Source organism: Neophocaena asiaeorientalis, unplaced genomic scaffold, assembly GCF_003031525.2.
Source record: "Neophocaena asiaeorientalis asiaeorientalis breed wild unplaced genomic scaffold, Neophocaena_asiaeorientalis_V1.1 scaffold218, whole genome shotgun sequence".
Lineage (NCBI taxonomy): Eukaryota > Metazoa > Chordata > Mammalia > Artiodactyla > Phocoenidae > Neophocaena > Neophocaena asiaeorientalis.
The window spans coordinates 5,922,267-5,939,261 of record NW_020172818.1 but is presented as its reverse complement, the minus strand read 5'-3'; the positions used below and the strand labels follow the sequence as shown (position 1 = coordinate 5,939,261).

General features: G+C 39.5%; 1 protein-coding gene across 4 annotated transcripts in view; it reads right to left on the bottom strand.

Moving 5' to 3' along the window:
* Positions 1-16,995, bottom strand: part of FBXL5 (F-box and leucine rich repeat protein 5) — a 76,336-nt gene that overhangs the window by 48,987 nt on the left and 10,354 nt on the right. The window contains exon 1 of one of the 4 annotated variants that reach the window (XM_024741771.1): positions 6,723-6,824. The exons of 1 other annotated variant lie outside the window; for it this stretch is intronic. The gene's annotated coding sequence lies outside the window, so the exon portion shown is untranslated. Of the gene's footprint in view, positions 1-6,722; positions 6,825-16,995 lie in introns of those variants that run through there. 2 more of the 4 variants (XM_024741772.1, XM_024741769.1) reach the window with 2 other exon arrangements.

Sequence of the window (16,995 nt, the reverse complement as noted above, 5' to 3'; positions counted from 1 at the left end):
CGGGCTGCCGGGCCGGCCGGGACGCGGGGGCGCGCGGGTCGCCGCCATGCGGTCCCTACGGCACCACGTGACCAGGCGCGCGGCGGAGGCTCGCGCTTTCACCTCCCCGCTCAACTCACGTTGCTCGTCCTCCTTCTGCGCCAGAAAAAGAAACCAAGTCGTTTTCCTGTTTGTCTGTTATGTTTCGCAACAGAAAACACATGATCTGAGAGGAGGGGGTGTCGTTTTAGGGTGCTGTCAGCGCCTTTTGCCGCTATGCCTACCAGGTCTTGAGGCCGAGGCAACCGAGTACAATGGCCGCGGTCGGCCCGACCGCCCGGTCGACTGCGCTGTGCGCGCCCCGGCCCTCCTGAGCCGCCCTTCGCCTCCCTGCCCATGCCGATGCCGGCCCGGCCGCCTGCCCGCTGGTCAGAGGTCCCAGCGATTGGGGGAACCAGGACTGGGGGCTCCCAAAACTTGCGCCCCATGAGGAAAACGGGGACGTGGGACAGGACCGGACAATGGCGGCCCGTGGGCTCGGGGCGGGCTTGGAGCCTGGGTCTGGAGGCTGGGCTGGGATCACGCATCTCCTCCGGGGCGGGCGAAAGGGACGGGCCGCGTGGAATTCTGGAGACTCCAAGGAGGGAAAATGTCTCCTGGGGGAGGTAGGAATGCACCTCAAGCACAGGGACGCCAGGTCAGGGATGTCAGCAAGGCCTTCGGTGCTGGGCAGGAGGGTAAATAATGAGAGAAAGTTAGTGCGGAAAGGAAGTTCGAGACACATCCCTCCATTTTAACCCGAGGCTCAGGGAGAAAGGAGACAAACCAGGTCACTGCCAAGAAAAAGGTCAGTCTGGCTCTTCCCGACAGGTCACCTCATCCCGGCCCCAGCCCTCCAGGAGACCTAGGAAGACCCTATTAGGGGCTTCGCTCATCCAGATCAACCCTGGACTGGCTGGCTGGAGGATTAATAGACACAGAGAAATGGGAGAAAACAGGGAAGGCTGAGAACCTGGGAAGGGTTATGTTATTTGCTTAATGACAATAAACTCCAGGAGAGCAAGAACCGGATGTCCTGTTCACCCCTTGTATCTGTATTGTCTATCACAGTTCCAGGACAATATAAGGGCTTGATAAATATTCAATAAATGATGGAGTAGAAGGCTGTAAGAAAGAACTTTGCAGAAGAATGCATTTGTTTGTCTCTAATCTTACTATGTGCATTTATTGAGAGGCAATATGAGCAGTGTTTAAAAGCACAGATTGGAGATGAAGTTGGATTCCTCGTTTGCCATATACTACATGTATGACCTTGAGCAAGCTACCGTGACTTCTCTGTGCCTCAGTTTCCTCGTATATAAAATGGGGTTAATACAGCCATGAACTCAGTGCTTGTGCCTGCCTCAAATTCAAATGTTGAAACCCTACCCCTCATGTGTTATTAGGAGGTGGACCTTTGGGAGATAATAGGATTAGATGACGTCATGAAGGTAAAACCCTAATAAAGAGTCCCCTAGAGAGCTTGCTTCCCTTCTCTGCTCTTCCCCAGGTGAGAACACAGGGAGAAATCAGCAGTCTGGCCCTCACCATGTTGACACCCTGATCTTGGACTTCCAACCTCTAGGACCAGGACAAATTTCAGCTGTTTATAAGCCACCCAATCTATGGTATTTTTTTATAACAGTCTGAGCTGACTAAGACAAATACCTACCTCATAGGATTGTTATGAGAATTAAGAGAGTTCATACATTTGAATTGTTTATAATAGTACCTAGCACATAGTAAGTACTGTCTGTAAGCTATCATTATTAAATAAAACAAATGTGAGGTAGTACTGTAGGAAACTAAGTATTGAAGGCATTCTGGTAATTACCTAGCATCCCACAAATTAGCGAGTAATCCGGACATATAAATCTAGGTCCAATAACACCGTCCCAGGCACCCTGTTAGTTGTGTGGGATACAGAGATGACGGTTTATACAGAGTCTGTCCTAGAAACAGGAATAGCACCTAAGTAATAGAATATAGATAAGGTCCTTGATATCTCTCTCATTTTCTCCCATCCTCTCCCCTTCTCCTTTCTTTTAAAACTCTACTCATTCACTATGGTTTTGCCTCTATATTTTTTAATACCCCCCAGAAGACATTTTCTTATTTTCCATCTATTTCTTTACTTTATTCTAATCTGTCACTCTAGCTATCTTGGAATGTAGACCCAGACCTCAGGTCAACCAGTCATATAGAGCAATGAGCTCCATGAGAATATGCACATAGTTTTATCCTCAGCACTTAGAACAATGCCTATCTTACATACCCTTAGTACTCAATAGTTGAATAAAGAAAGAAGGAATGAGGGAAGTTCATGGCATTCTGTAATTTCCTCATTTTAACTAGCTTTTAATACACCATGTTTTATTTCCCAATACCTGTTTGTGTCTGTTGTTCACCAGTGTACCCCTAGAACCAAGCACATTAAATATGTGTTTAACAACAAAAAAGTCCATCCACCCACAGTTTCACTGTAACCTAGAATTTGAAGCTGTGTAGTTAGCTAAACTACAGCCACGTTGGACTGGCCATTTCAGGGAATTTAAGATGACAAAATGAAAGAAATAAAGTAATATAAAAAAATAAGTCCTGTGGGTCATTCTTCCCTTCAGAAGAAGTTATTAATATTTGCTCCATATGCTGAGTAAGATAATAATCACCTGATATATCCAGAATAAATGATTGATTTACATTAAACTTTCGCCCCAAAAAAGAAGACATTGATCAGTGTAGTATCGTTTTTATGGATTCCTACAACTACATCAGATCACGAACTGTTATTAAGGCTAAGGTTGTCGGTTTAATCATGCCTTTATGATTTCTTCTGGTAAATGAAAGCGAAGGAATTCTAATAGACCATCTAGCTGTGGGTAACAAGGAAACTAGATAAGGCATATGAACAGAGCAGTGAAATTCCAAAGTGTATAGTGCCTGGTGGATCGGTAATTTGTTCTTTCCTTCTCTCATTCTCTCTGAAAACAGCATGCTACAGGGGAAGAAAATGCCAAATCACTCCCTGTTGGCCTAAATGTATGATGACATGAGGCCTCTTCACTGGTATTTTCCAACCCTGGTTTTGAGGGCCCTGGAGAGGGTTACTGGTCAGGGAAAGTCAGTTCTAAGGCATTTATGTTTAACTCCATTTAGCTGAGTATGTGACACAGCACTTTACCCTGCAGCGGATTACTTGTGAAAGCAAGCAATGAAAAGTTGTTGCTATCCCCAACAGCTGGAATCCCAGTCCTAACTCAGTACCAGAGTTGATGCTTACTGTCAGTCAAATTAGCCAATCAACAATTGCTGCAGGTTGATTTAGGAGTAAAGCTCTTAGCAGGGATGATGGCATTATTAAAAGAAAAGATAGCCACTGAGTTGGAATGTGAGGCCAGATGCTACGGTTTGTTTTGGTTTTTTGGGGTTTTTTTTTTCATTTTCCTTTCAGATACTTTATATGCACATGGACCTCAGAAAATGAAATATACATAAGCCTGCATTTTGCCCCAAACTTTTACTTTCTTTCTTTAAACTTGAGTAGTGAATTCTATTTCCTATATACAGATGAGTGCCTGTGTGTATTCGTTTGCTGGGGCTGTCATAACAAAATATCACAGACTTAAACAACAGAAATTTCTCCTCTTGCAGTTCTGGAAGTCCAACACTGAGGTGTTAGCAGGTTTGATTTCTTCTAAGTCCTCTCTCCTTGGCTTACAAATGGCCACCTTCTCACAGTGTCCTCACATGGCCTTTGCTCTGTGCTTGTGTATGTCTGGTGTCTATGTCCTAATCTCCTTCTCAAATAAGGACACCAGGAAGATTGCATTAGGGCCCACCCTAACCACTTCATTTTAACTTAATCACATCTTTAAAGGCCCTGTCTCCAAATACAGTCACGTTCTGACATACTGAGGATTAGGGCTTCAACATATGAATTTGGGAGGAACACAATTCAGCCCATAACACTATGGAAAGAAAAGCTTGTCACAAAAGATATAATAAAATCTTTTGCACAATGACAAAAATAATTGGAAACAACTAGCTGTCTATCAACTGGATATTAGATAAATAAATTATAGTACATTCATTCAATGGACAAATAGGCATCTGTTAAAAAGTATAAGGTAGATCTATGTTTGCCGATATGGAATGAAACCAAGACGTTCTAAGTTAAGAAGAAAAACAATGTAGAGAACACTTTGTTAAATATGTTCTCTTTTGTGTTTTAAAAAAAAAAAGTATAGTGTGTGTTTCTAGGATAAGACAGCAGAAATTTGTGAGCAGGGCTTCTAGGATGGGAAACAGTTAAATGCCTTTTAAATACATACCCTTTAAAAAAAAAAAAAATACATACCCTTTGATACAGTTTTAATATTCTACTGTGTTCACCTATTATTCTTACAGTTATAAAAATTTGTTAATAATAATGCATTTTAAAAGACTTTTAAGTCTTTAAAAATACTAAAATGTTCGATTATATATAATCAGCAGCAGCCGGGCTAATTGCAGGTAGAGCCATTTTATGTTTATCCCAAAATTGTATCTAATCTGCTCTGCCTCTGGTTACTGTGCTTATGACGCCCTTGGGTCCTCATCAATTTTCCTGGTAGGACTGGAAGCACCTTTGAGGGTAAGGATGGTGTTTTTAATGACCTTGGGGAAACAGGTATGATATAAGGTTAACTGAAAAAAGCAGAATCAAAATTGCACATAATCCATAACAAGCTTACAAAAATGCATAAAAAGGGTGGCATAAATGACACAAAGCCTTAATGTCTCCTCTGATTGACAAAAGTTATAGATGAGTCCCTCCCTCCCTTATATTTTTCTATGCTTTCCAGTGTTTTAAATGAGCATGTTTACTTTTAACGTCAGAATACAGAAATGAATATAATAGAAACAATCTTATGGCAACTGTATTTTATAAATGCATTTGAAAGGGGATAAAAGGAAATACATCAAAATGTTGACAGTGGCTATCTTTTGGTGTTGGGACTGTGGCTGATTCAGGGGAGAGGGGAGCTACTTTTTTCTCAAAATTTTAACAAAACTTTTTTCCAAATTTTGTATTTGAAAAACAAAATTACGTTTTTTTAAAGATTTCGGTTTAATTAATCTCAATCACTGTTAGATCCATCATTTCAGAGCTATATCCAGTCTCTCGGAAGCCCCAGCCTACTGCACAGACATATAGAGTCCTGGAATGCTTCCTGTACCTGTGCCTGGAGACTTGCGCCTTCATCTCCTGCCACACGGTCCCTTCCTTCTGACATGGGCCTTTCCCAGCTTGTCGGTAGGAAGCCATTCCAGTGAGTTCTAGCTGACTTCTCTTCTTTAGACCACCAAGCCCCTGTTGCACTTCCTATAGGACATACACACAGGACCATTTTCACTTTGGCTAGGCCGCCCTAGCTGCCAGATCTTTTTAATGTCCAAATAGTTGCTAGAAAGTTGGGGTGGGGGGGATCTACCACATTGGGCATTTTCCTGTTCCATGTCCCTTTGTGCTCACAGTGAGTCTGTGTCCATTCCCAGAACTTTAAGTTTGCATTTTTGGAGCACATTCTTGACTAAAAGAATAAGGCATCAGGGACTTCCCTGGTGGTCCAGTGGTAAAGAATCCGCTTTACAATGCAGGGGACGCAGGCTCGATCCCTGGTCAGGGAACTAAGATCCCACATGCCACGGGGCAACTGGGCCCACGTGCCACAACTAGAGAAGAGAAAACCCGCACTCCACAACTAGAGAGAAGCCCGCACGCCACGATAAAGAGCCTGCGCACCACAACAAAAGATCCTGCATGCCTCAACAAAGATCCTGCGTGCCACAACTGAGACCCAACGCAGCCAAAAAATCAATGAAATAAATAAGAATAAGTCATCAGATTGGAATACGGGTGCTACTTACTGTGCCCTTTTATTCAAGGTGTGGAGCTCTCTCCCCTAGAGGTGATTCACTGATGCCTCATACATGAAAAAAAGACATGCTTGGACATATACAAAGGCATAGGATAACAGAAGAGCTGAGAAGAGGAAGAGGCATAAAAGAAAAAGGGACAGATAGGACAGAAGTTAAAAGATGAGGAAAAACAGAGTGGGGGAAGGATTAAAGGAAAGAGAAAAGATACAGGTGGAGGTAAACAGAAGAAAACAATTATTAAGATGTATTGATGTCTTAACATGTATTATAAGTGCTTTACATGAATTGTCATGTGTAATCCTCACAACTACCATATGTGGAAGTTTCTACTGTTTTTCCCACTTGACGGAAAAGGAAAATAATGTTTAGAGTTATTGACTTGTCCAAGGTCATAGAGCTAGTGAGTGGAAAATCAGGGATATAAATCTATGTCTTCCTCATCCTACAATCTGTACTTAACCTTACACTGAAAAACAGCTCTCTGTCATCAGTTTATGTCAACAAACTAAATGCCTAATATGTGCTATTCACCTCTGAACAGGAGCGAAAGGTGACAAAGAAGAATGTAGGCCACTCCACCAACTATATGTGTCCAAATCTAGAGTACTTCAGTTCCTTAGATTATCTTTGGAAAAGAAATAGTTTAGGTAATGCGAAGACCATACTTTACTCCAGTAGAAATGTGGAGATAAGATGTACACAGTGGTCCATGATGTTTCTTTGCAAAAGTTCCAGACAGGTAAGAGCCTTCCATTCCCTAGACATACCCGTGTATCACTTACCTGTTCTTAATAAATATTGCCAAGTCAACACCAACTCCAATCAAAGGCTCTATTATGAGCTAACATGCTGAACTGGTGCAGTGAATACGGCCCAAGGGAAAGGTGTTGACTACTATCACAGACAACTTGACTTAGCTGTTTGCAACATGTAGTGAGGGGAAGTATCACAAATTTCTGGAATGGAAAGGAACAATAAGTTTCCTGTAAATTGTCAGGCTTACATTCATTGTAATGATGAAATCAGGTCGGTGATTGCTTAATCTCTGCCTACAGAGAAGGGAAAAAAGTATTTAGGGAAGTATCAGTTCTGTTTCCTTCCTCCCTCATAAGCCCAGAACACAGTACAAAAAATATCCCCACGTACATAAGGCAACTCCCAGGAATTTTTAAAATGCTAAGAGCTATGTAGGCAGAAAGAAACAAGAGTGTCTGATTTCCATTAATTGACTAATAGCTGGGTTTGGGGGGAACAACTTGTTTAATACATAAAACATTGGCCTGAGTTCTAATTCCATCTCTGCCACTAACTACCTTTCCATGGGACCTTAGGCAAATCAATGGCCCACTCTGGGGCTTCAGTTTTCTCATCTGTACTGACACTTTTGAGAGTGATAAGGGGTGATAATTAATACATATTGATTAATCTATGACACATGTAAAAAGGACTCTGCCGGGCAAGTGCTTCTCTATTACGGGAAATCAGTCACCAACAGCCCAACAGAATTAGGTTCTTTAAGAGTTAACTGACCTTTAACCAATCATTATTTTCTTTATAACTAGTTTGTGATTCGTTCCAGTCACTTTTCCTAAAACGTCTCTACCAGGATGACTCTTTGGATGACTACAGATTTTTTCCCTTATGTGCAAGATTGTAATAAAACATTGGCATATGCTTGTGATAGAACTGCTTGAAAGTATTCTTTAACAATAGAGAGACAGTAAGGCAAAGTGGGTAGGAGTGCGGACCCAGTTTCCTCACCTGTAAAATAGGACAGTGAGTCTCTAGCTCACAGGATATCCTGAGAATTACATGTTATATAGAACTTAGCAAAGAGCCTGGCACAGAAAACACTAAATATTAGCTGTTACTTTCACCTATAAAATGAAGAGATTGGACAAGATGCTTTCTTTGGTCTCCTCCAGTTCTCAGTCTCTGGGACTCCAGAAATAGCACCTTGAAAGACTTTTTTCTTTTTTTTTTTTGCAGTACGCGGGCTTCTCACTGTTGTGTCCTCTCCCGTTGTGGAGCACAGGCTCCGGACACGCAGGCTCAGCGGCCATGGCTCACAGGCCCAGCCGCTCCGCGGCGTGTGGGATCTTCCCAGACTGGGGCACGAACCCGTGTCCCCTTCATCGGCAGGCGGACTCTCAACCACTGCGCCACCAGGGAAGCCCGAAAGACTTTTTTTTTTTTTTTTTTAGGTTAATTCTACAAATAAATTTAACTGGAGAAAGGAGGGACTCAGTTTTGGCTGTTAAGTGACAGAATATACAAAACGACAGTGGCTGAAACAAGATAGAGGTTTTCTCTTTGTCTCATGGTATTAGTTATCTATTGCTGTATAACAGAGTATCCCAAAACTTAGTGGCTTAAAACATTTGTTTCACAGTTTCTGGGGATCAAGCATCCCAGAATGGCTTAGCAGGTCATTCTAGCTTAGGTTCTTTCATGAGGATACAGTGAAGCTGACAGTCTAGCCACATAAAATAAAATAGTAAGTCATATTGACCGAGTCTGCAGGGAAATAAGTAAGAGGTGGTTGTGAAATACTTACCAAATGTAAATGTCCAATTTGAGTCAGCTTTAGGATGGGTCGAAATAAAAGGAATGCTATTATTCATGAAGAATCATAGACTTACACGTTTAATCTTGCCTGTCTCTAACTGAACATTCCTGAAAAATGATATCCCTTTTTTTTTTTACACACAACTTAATACTTCTATGATCTTCCTCTCCAAACGTAGGGGTAAATTACGCATTGATGATAGCCATCAGTCACTGAAAGACTAACTGTATACCAGGCACCACATTATCTGACAACATTGTGAATTAGGTTCTGCCAGCCCAGTTTTACCGACGAGGGAATCAACGCTCAGAGGTACAAGTTGAATTTGAAGCCAGATCTCTCATTTTCACTGTACTGCGATGCTCTTTCCCTCTTGTACAGCATCACACTTCACTTTCTGTTAAACACAAGTCCTACCATATAGCCTGCCTAGAGCTTCATCAGTGAAAAGGGGTGCAGACAGTGGGAAATAATATGTGGCAGAACAGGAGACAGAATACGTACTGCTTCAAGGTTCTTAGCTAAATGCTTGCTCTCAGCTAAATTAATGAGAGAAGCTCTGAAATAATAATTAAGAGTTAACAAACTGTATGGTGCTGACAATGCAAGTACAATAAGACTTCAACCAGAGAGCTCAGATGCCAAGGGTACGTGAACTAGCCCCATCCCTTACAGTGTTATTCAGAATATAGTCCTCTGGGAACCTGATTAAGAACACATCCCATCCTCTTAAAGATCTGATTTCTGAGACTCACCCTTGGAAATTTGATTCAATACATGTGGGGCAAGGTCTCAGACCCTATACACAATTCCTATGTAACTAAAGTTTGAAAAATACTATCCCAGTTTTTAACTACACATCCATAATTAAAACTGGTTCTCAAACTTCATAAGGTGGTTGTAGAATTCATGGAACTCATGGTATCATTTGGAAAACACAATGACATGATACACTAAATATAATATAGCTAAATTTGCATGATAGATTACTACATGAATGATACAGAAATGAAACAGACTTCAGGAATAAACAGAGAGGAGCTCAAATCTCTCCATAATTATGCAACTATGGGCAAGTTCCTGAACATTTCTGAGCCTTAGTCTCCACTGCAGTAAAATATCGATTATAATATCTTGACAGGTTATTGTGGAGATTGAAGATTATACATATAATGCTTGGCATATAGTAGCCATTCACTTAATGACAGGTATTTTTATTATTAAACATTTAACACTATGTAAAATAGGACAATGTATCTTAATAGACTCTAGTGTTAAGAGATATTAGAAGCCAGAGGTTCAAAATGGTTTGAGCCATTATAGTGGTTCAGCATACCAGCGTGGAAATCAGATTGTCTGGGTCCAATCCCAGCTGATCTACTTTCTCACTTACTACTAGCAAAGTAAATCACAACTTCCTTTGCCTTCTGGGAATGAGGTTTTTGGGGTTTTTCATACAAATGTATTTATTTTTGGCTGTGTTGGGTCTTTGTTGCTGTGCACGGGCTTTCTCTAGTTGCGGCGAGCAGGGGCTACTCTTTGTTGCAGTGTGAGGGCTTCTCATTGCGGTGGCTTCTCTTGTTGCAGATCACGGGCTCTAAGCGCACGGGCTTCAATAGTTGTGGCACGCAGGCTCAGTAGTTGTGGCGCACAGGCTTAGTTGTTCTGCAGCATGTGGGATCTTCCCGGACCAGGACTTGAACCCATGTCGCCTGCACTGGCAGGGGGATTCTTAACCACTGTGCCACCAGGGAAGCCCCGAGGTTTTTGTTAATATTGTTAAGCCACAAGCCTGTTTACTCTTTTGCTAAATAAACTGTAAAATGGAAATAATATAAATTATCTGACAGCATTGTGTGAGAATTAAATGGGATTATACAGGTAAAGAGTTTATAACAGTGCCTGGCACATAACCACAGTTCTTTAAAAAACAAAAACCCACTCATTTCTATTGTTATTCAACAAACACTGTGTGTCAGAAATTCCAGACTCAGTATATCCAAAAGTGAACTCACCGTTTTCTCTGTCCTCTGAGCCTGCCAAGCCTTTGTGTTCTCATCCTGACTTTTATCACTGTTCATCTAGTCACCCCAGCTAGAATAACAATAGCAAACAAACTTGAGTACAAGGCCCTCTGCTAAGGACTTACGGTATTAAATTATCTTTTCACAGAATGGCTGTATGGAGTGTAGGTACTATTATCCTCCCTACTTTATAGATGAAAAGATTGAGATGGAAGAGATACATAATTTGCCCAAGGCTATCCCGTTAATAGCAGAGCCAAGATTCTAATGTAGGCAGTCTAGCACCAGAATCTGTATCTTTTAATGTATGATACAGTCTCTAGAGATTTTAGAGTTATTTTAAAAGCTCTCTCTATCACTTGAATATCTAATAAAATACACAGTCCTCTTAAAGATCTCTAATCCAACCCCTTCTCTACTCACATTGATATGGACCCAGTTTAGGCCCTACTTACCTTTTGCTTGAACTACCAGTCTCCCTGACTGTAGCTTCTTCTCATTCAATCCTTCTGCCAAACTAGCTAGTCAGAAACGTTTCTAACGTAGATCTGATAACCTCCCTTAATTAAAAACATTTAATGGTGCCCCAATTTCTACAGAATAGGATGCAAATACTCATATGTGTCATTCAATAAGGTACCTGGTGTAGTACATCACTTACAATATTGAATATATTGCATTTTACTTTTATCCATATGACCATGTCTTTTTCCCCACTAAAGTGAGCCCTTTTTGAAGGTAGGGACGTTTTTTCATCTTTATATAACCCATATTTCCCCAGGCCCCAGCAGCCCACAGATACAGATGAGGTCACAATACCATTAATATGTGAATCTAAATGATTCACCGCCTCACCAGCGAGTGCAGAATTTGCAGCTTCAGGAGAATGTCCCCATCATTACTAAGAAGTGCTCTGAATCCCCAGGGATGTTTCTCACAGGCTCAGTAACAAATTCACTCCCTTTATAGTGATATGGCTACCCCAGATGACAAGTGAGTCACTGTGTCTCTTCCTTTCTTCCCCTGAGCCCTCTATTCTCACATCATCATGAGCTTAGGTGCCAAGGTAGTAAAGAATGGCTTTCTTCTTTGTGACACACTGTTAAAGAGGTCCCAAAGGAAGGTTACTTGAGCATCACGTATTTAGTGAAGTAGCTTTCAACTGTATTCACTTAGAGCCCTCTAGCTCCCTGGGCATCAGATATGCTCTTGGGAGTTTGAACCAGGGCAAATTTGAGGTACAGCCATACCATCACATTCAAAATCCCTCCTTCACTCCAACAATGGTTTTAGTATTGGTCCAGCTCATTTCTTTTTCCCTTAAGATGATCTGCCTTGCATAAGTTACCTCAGCAAATTTCGTAAAACTTTTCTGGGGCCACCCTACGAGTATGCCAGATGTACCTAGTTATCTGAATCCGGGTGCCCACAGGGAATGCCCAAAGTATGCACTCCAAGCTACACTTGTCTCACCCCTTCCCATGCCCCTCACCAACTCCATTGCCTAGAATGGAGCTTTGTGCATACCAGAGCCTCAATCAGTGTATTAAAACATGTAATAACAACTGAAATTTTATACCACTTGAGCAGAGGTAAAGTTTATCTGAGGAAAGGAACACAACCTTAGAATGAGACTACCTGACCTTCAGTCAAAACTACACAGAAATCCTGACATTAAGGAAAAAAACAAAACTAAACAAAAAAACAAAAACAAAAACCATGGGCTCTCAGCTGAGATGGATTTAGCTGTTGCTTAGACTCTGATGATTACAGTATACGACTACAGTATACATGCACTTATGTTCTCTAGAGGAGTCCTTCAAAGAAATCTGGGTCGCAAGTTAGTTGTTCAAGACCACATGCCACACCCTTGGGCTGAAGCAAGAGGAAGTTGATTCACTTTCCTTGTGGCCAACTGCAAACCGAATTGCATCAAGTTCCTATTGACACACTTTTTAAGAAAGACCATTTAGTTATCTTGTTCCTCTAATGCAAATCTTTTAGGCTGATTTAACTTTTCAGATTTTAGATATATGAGATTTGTTGCTGTTGTTGCTCTGATGACAGTGCAGCCTGTTAGGCCATGCGGTGTTAATGGAGAAAATTCACCCAGTTGCTAACTAGATTAGGGTTTTACACACTGGTAGTGTTTTCAGCTTATTAAATAAGCTTCATTTTAAAAGAAATTACTAGATGTTGAATACTTTCTGGTTTAATGTGAAAATTTAAACCATAATAGTACTGTTAAAAATTGCAACTATTAGTTGTGAAAATCTCATTCCACTCTTAATGATTAGAATCATGGTATAATGCAAAGGACACTTGAATGCATGTCATAGTACTTTGGTTCTACTCTTTGGCTCCTTCACTAAACAACCACATGATCATGGGCAAGCTCTATAACCTTTATGGCAATCTATGAGAAAGCAAATGTAAAAGTGCCTAGCATCACACTTGGCATACTGTATAGGCGTTCAATATTTGTTAAAGTGAAAGTTTCAACGCATATTAAACAACTTATACTAGTCATGAATTACATACTAAGTATGTATTTGACCCTCCTATTTGACATGTAGATATGGAAAGACTCAGCATAACACTCAAATGAGACTAAGCAAAGTCTCATATTGCCTCTAAATGCAAATCAAATGGCGTAATATAGTGCTTTGAAAAGCAACAGGTCACAAGCTAATTGTGGACTGAAATCAGCAAATCTTTTTCACAGAAAATGCCAGAGCAACTTACTCAAAGTGTGAGCAAGGACTGTACCTACCGCCACAAATACCATGCTCAGCAGTGGCAACTGTTACAAGGAACAATTAATGGAGAGAATGTGATAAATAAAACATGAATTGGTTGCTGTCTTCTCATTTGACTTGAAAGATGGTCAGGAAACATCTAGTGTGATATTTTTGAACTTGGGAATTGTAACATTTTAATAAAACTAATGCAAATTGCACTTAAACCATATTTTTTAAGCAAAAGGAATAAAGAATGGTGAATTGAAAACTGTTCAAGTTCAACTGCTGGATCTGAGGTGTAAAATAGTGGCAATAAGGAGAAAAATATTTATTTTAAACAGCAAATTTTGATTTCATGCAAGCCACATTCTACAGCGAAAAATAAGAAAGTACACGAGATTATAATGAAGATAATTTAATATGTGGGTTTATTAAACTGCCAATGGTATTTTTAAATAAAAGCTTAAAATCTTCAAAATTAAATCTCCTTGGAAACAACCTGCTGAATTTATTGATAAAGAAAGGGGAAAAATGCATTCAAGTTTCCAGTCTAATTTCTTAGTCTTTCCACCACTGTTAATGATAAAATCTTACTATCATCATTAAAGCAAATTGAGAGACAGAAAATGCTTCACATATTTTCTTACAGCATGTTTGGATATGGTGTGTATAACTTTGTATCTAATTAATAAAAAAAAACATGCAGAGTGCCAGCACAGTAGCTCATTTGTTTTACTACTGCAGAACATTTAGAAGCAATACTCATCACAAGTCTATAAAGATTTCAAAATCCAATTTGATGATAATAAGCTGCATAGCTTTTAGTTTCTTGGATATGTGTAGCAAGATTCGTTCGCACAGGATATGTTATGTTGTTTATACGTAACTCCACACAAAACTGAATTAGATATATTTAGAGTAGATAATATATTGCTGGGTAATATATGTTTTAAAATGTCTTATGATGAAAAATTTCAAACTAAAATAAGAATAGAGACAACGGTATAATGAACATCACCATGCACCCAATACCAGCTTCAGTCATTATCAACTAACGTACAATATAAGAAAATTCTGTTATCCAAAGACATTCTGGTGATTTCACTGAGGTATTGAAAAACTCAGTGAAAGCTTATTTTTATTAAATATCTAGTACTACTTGGTCAACTATTTTTTTCCTAGTTGAAAAGCAATTGCTATTTGTCAAATAGTTCCAAAGACAATATCTAAGTAATAACATGACATACTTAACTGATATTTTCAGCATTCTTGATGAACTATCTTAACAACCACAGGGATTTATTTCAAAATTCAAACACATCTGAAAGTTCCAAAAGGCATTGCTGTCATAGCAGTAATCACCCCAGCTATTACATGCTCCCCAAGTTTTCACAACATATGGAAAAAATTAAGATATTCTGAAAGAAATAAAGATATTGTACATTTAACTTTTCTGGCACAAACTTTTGTAAAAGCTTTATGGAGGTACGACTGACATACAGTGAACCACACATATTTAAAATGTACAATTTGATCTTTTATAAACACAAGAAGCTTTCACCTGAATCAGGATAACGAATATCCCCACCATCCCCAAGTTTCATGGTACCCTGGGTAAGCCCTCCTTCCTGCTCTCCCCCACCCCTGCCTTTCTGTGGCAATTACTGATCTTCTGTCTCCATATAGTTTGCATTTTCTAGAATTTTATATAAATGGAATCATTTGTCTGACTTCTTTCACTCAGCATAATTATTTTTTAAACTCATCAATGTTGTGGTATGTATCAATAGTTCATTCCTTTTTATTGCTGTATAGTGTTCCATTGTATGTCTTCTATCATATACCAGTTTATTCACTTGCTGATGGACACTTTGGTTATTTCTAATTTTGGTTATTACAAAATGATAGAGCTACTATGAACATTTATGTAAAAGTCTTCACATGGACAAATATTTCCTTTTCTCTTGGGTAAATATCTAAGAGTAGAATGGCTAGATCATATGGATGCATGTTTAACTTTACAAGAAACTGACAAAGTATTTTCCAAAGTGGTTGTATCATTTTGCATTCTTTACACCTGGCAGTATTCTTTGTTCTGAAATCTACTTTGTCTAATAACAATAGTCACTCTAGCTTTCTTTTGATTGGTGTTACCATCACATTTCTTTTTGCATTTTTCTGTTTTTAATGTACTTGTGTCTTATAAGCAGCATATAATTGGGTCTTGCTCTCTTATCCGATCCAACAATCTCTGCATTTTAACTGGGGTATATAGAGCCAGTAGTTCTCAACTGGAGGCGGTTTTGCACCCCAAGGAGCATTTGACAATCTCTGGAGATATTTTTAAATGACATTTAAAAAATGTAAACACTATTCTTAGATCGCAGGCAGTAAACTAACAAGGTTGCAGACTATAGTTTGCCAGTCTGTAGTGTATTTCTTTCTGCCTGAAAGACTGGACTTGCTTTAACATTTCTTGCATTACAGATCTGCTAGTGATGAATTCTTTCAACTTTGGTCGGAAAAATTATTTCACCTGTTTTTGAAATATTTTCTCTGGGCATAAAATTTTAGATTGACAGGGTTCTTTCTAATACATTAATTAAGTTTGTCTATTGATGTCTCAATTGAATATTTTCTAAAAGAAATCTGATGTCATTCTCATCTTGAAAACAATGCTTTTTCCTTTGGTGTTTTTAAAGATTTTGTCTTTATCACTGGTTTTAAGCAATTTGATTATGATGTGCTTTGGTGTAGTTGTTTTCATGCTTCTTGTGCTTGGGGTTCATTGATCTCCTTAGATTGGTGGGTTTACAGTTTCTGTAATTTAAAAAAACTTTTAAGCTATTTCCTTAAATAAATTCTTCAGATTTCTTTCCCCATCTCTTAGTCTCCTATTACAGGTGTATTAGAAAGCTGTGCACAGCTTACGCATTGTCTTGTTTCTGTGCTTGATTTTGGATAGTTTCTATTGACACGTCTTCAAACTCATAAATCTTTTCTTCTGAAGTGTCAAATCTGCCATTAATCCCACCCAGTGTTTTATATTCCGCACATTGTAGTTTTCACCTCTAGAAGTTTGGTCTATCTTCCATGTCTCTACTTAACTTTTTGAATATATGGAATAGTTACAATATAATGGCTGCAAATTTTAACATCTGGATCAGTTTCAATTGATTTGTCTCCTTAGTATGCGTCCTATTTTCCCACTTATTTGCATCTTTGGTAATTTTTGATTGGATGCCAGACAATGAAAGATTTACCTTTCTAGGTACTGGATATTTTTGTATTCCTGGAGGTCTTTGTTCTGGCACACTTACTGGGGAACAGTTTGATGTTTTCAGATCTTGCTTTAAATACAAGACACAACAGTGCTCAGCCTAGGGCTAATTATTCCCCACAATTGAGGCAAGACCCCTCTATGTACTCTATCCACTGCTCTGTGAATGATGCTTTTCCAGTATGTCTTGTGGGAACAGCCATTATTTCCAGCCCTCTTTGAGCTGGGGTCTATTACCTCTAAAACTTTCAGGTGGTCCTTTTCTTGGCCTCAGGTAATTTCCTCACTTGCATGCACTGATCAGTACTCACCTGAAAACGCAAGGGAGATTCTTTCCAGATTTCCACAGTTCTCTTTCTGTGCAGCTCTCTCCTCTCTAGTACTCTGTGCTGCAAACTCTAGCCACTTTGGTTTCACCGGCTCTCAGCTCTATCTTATCAA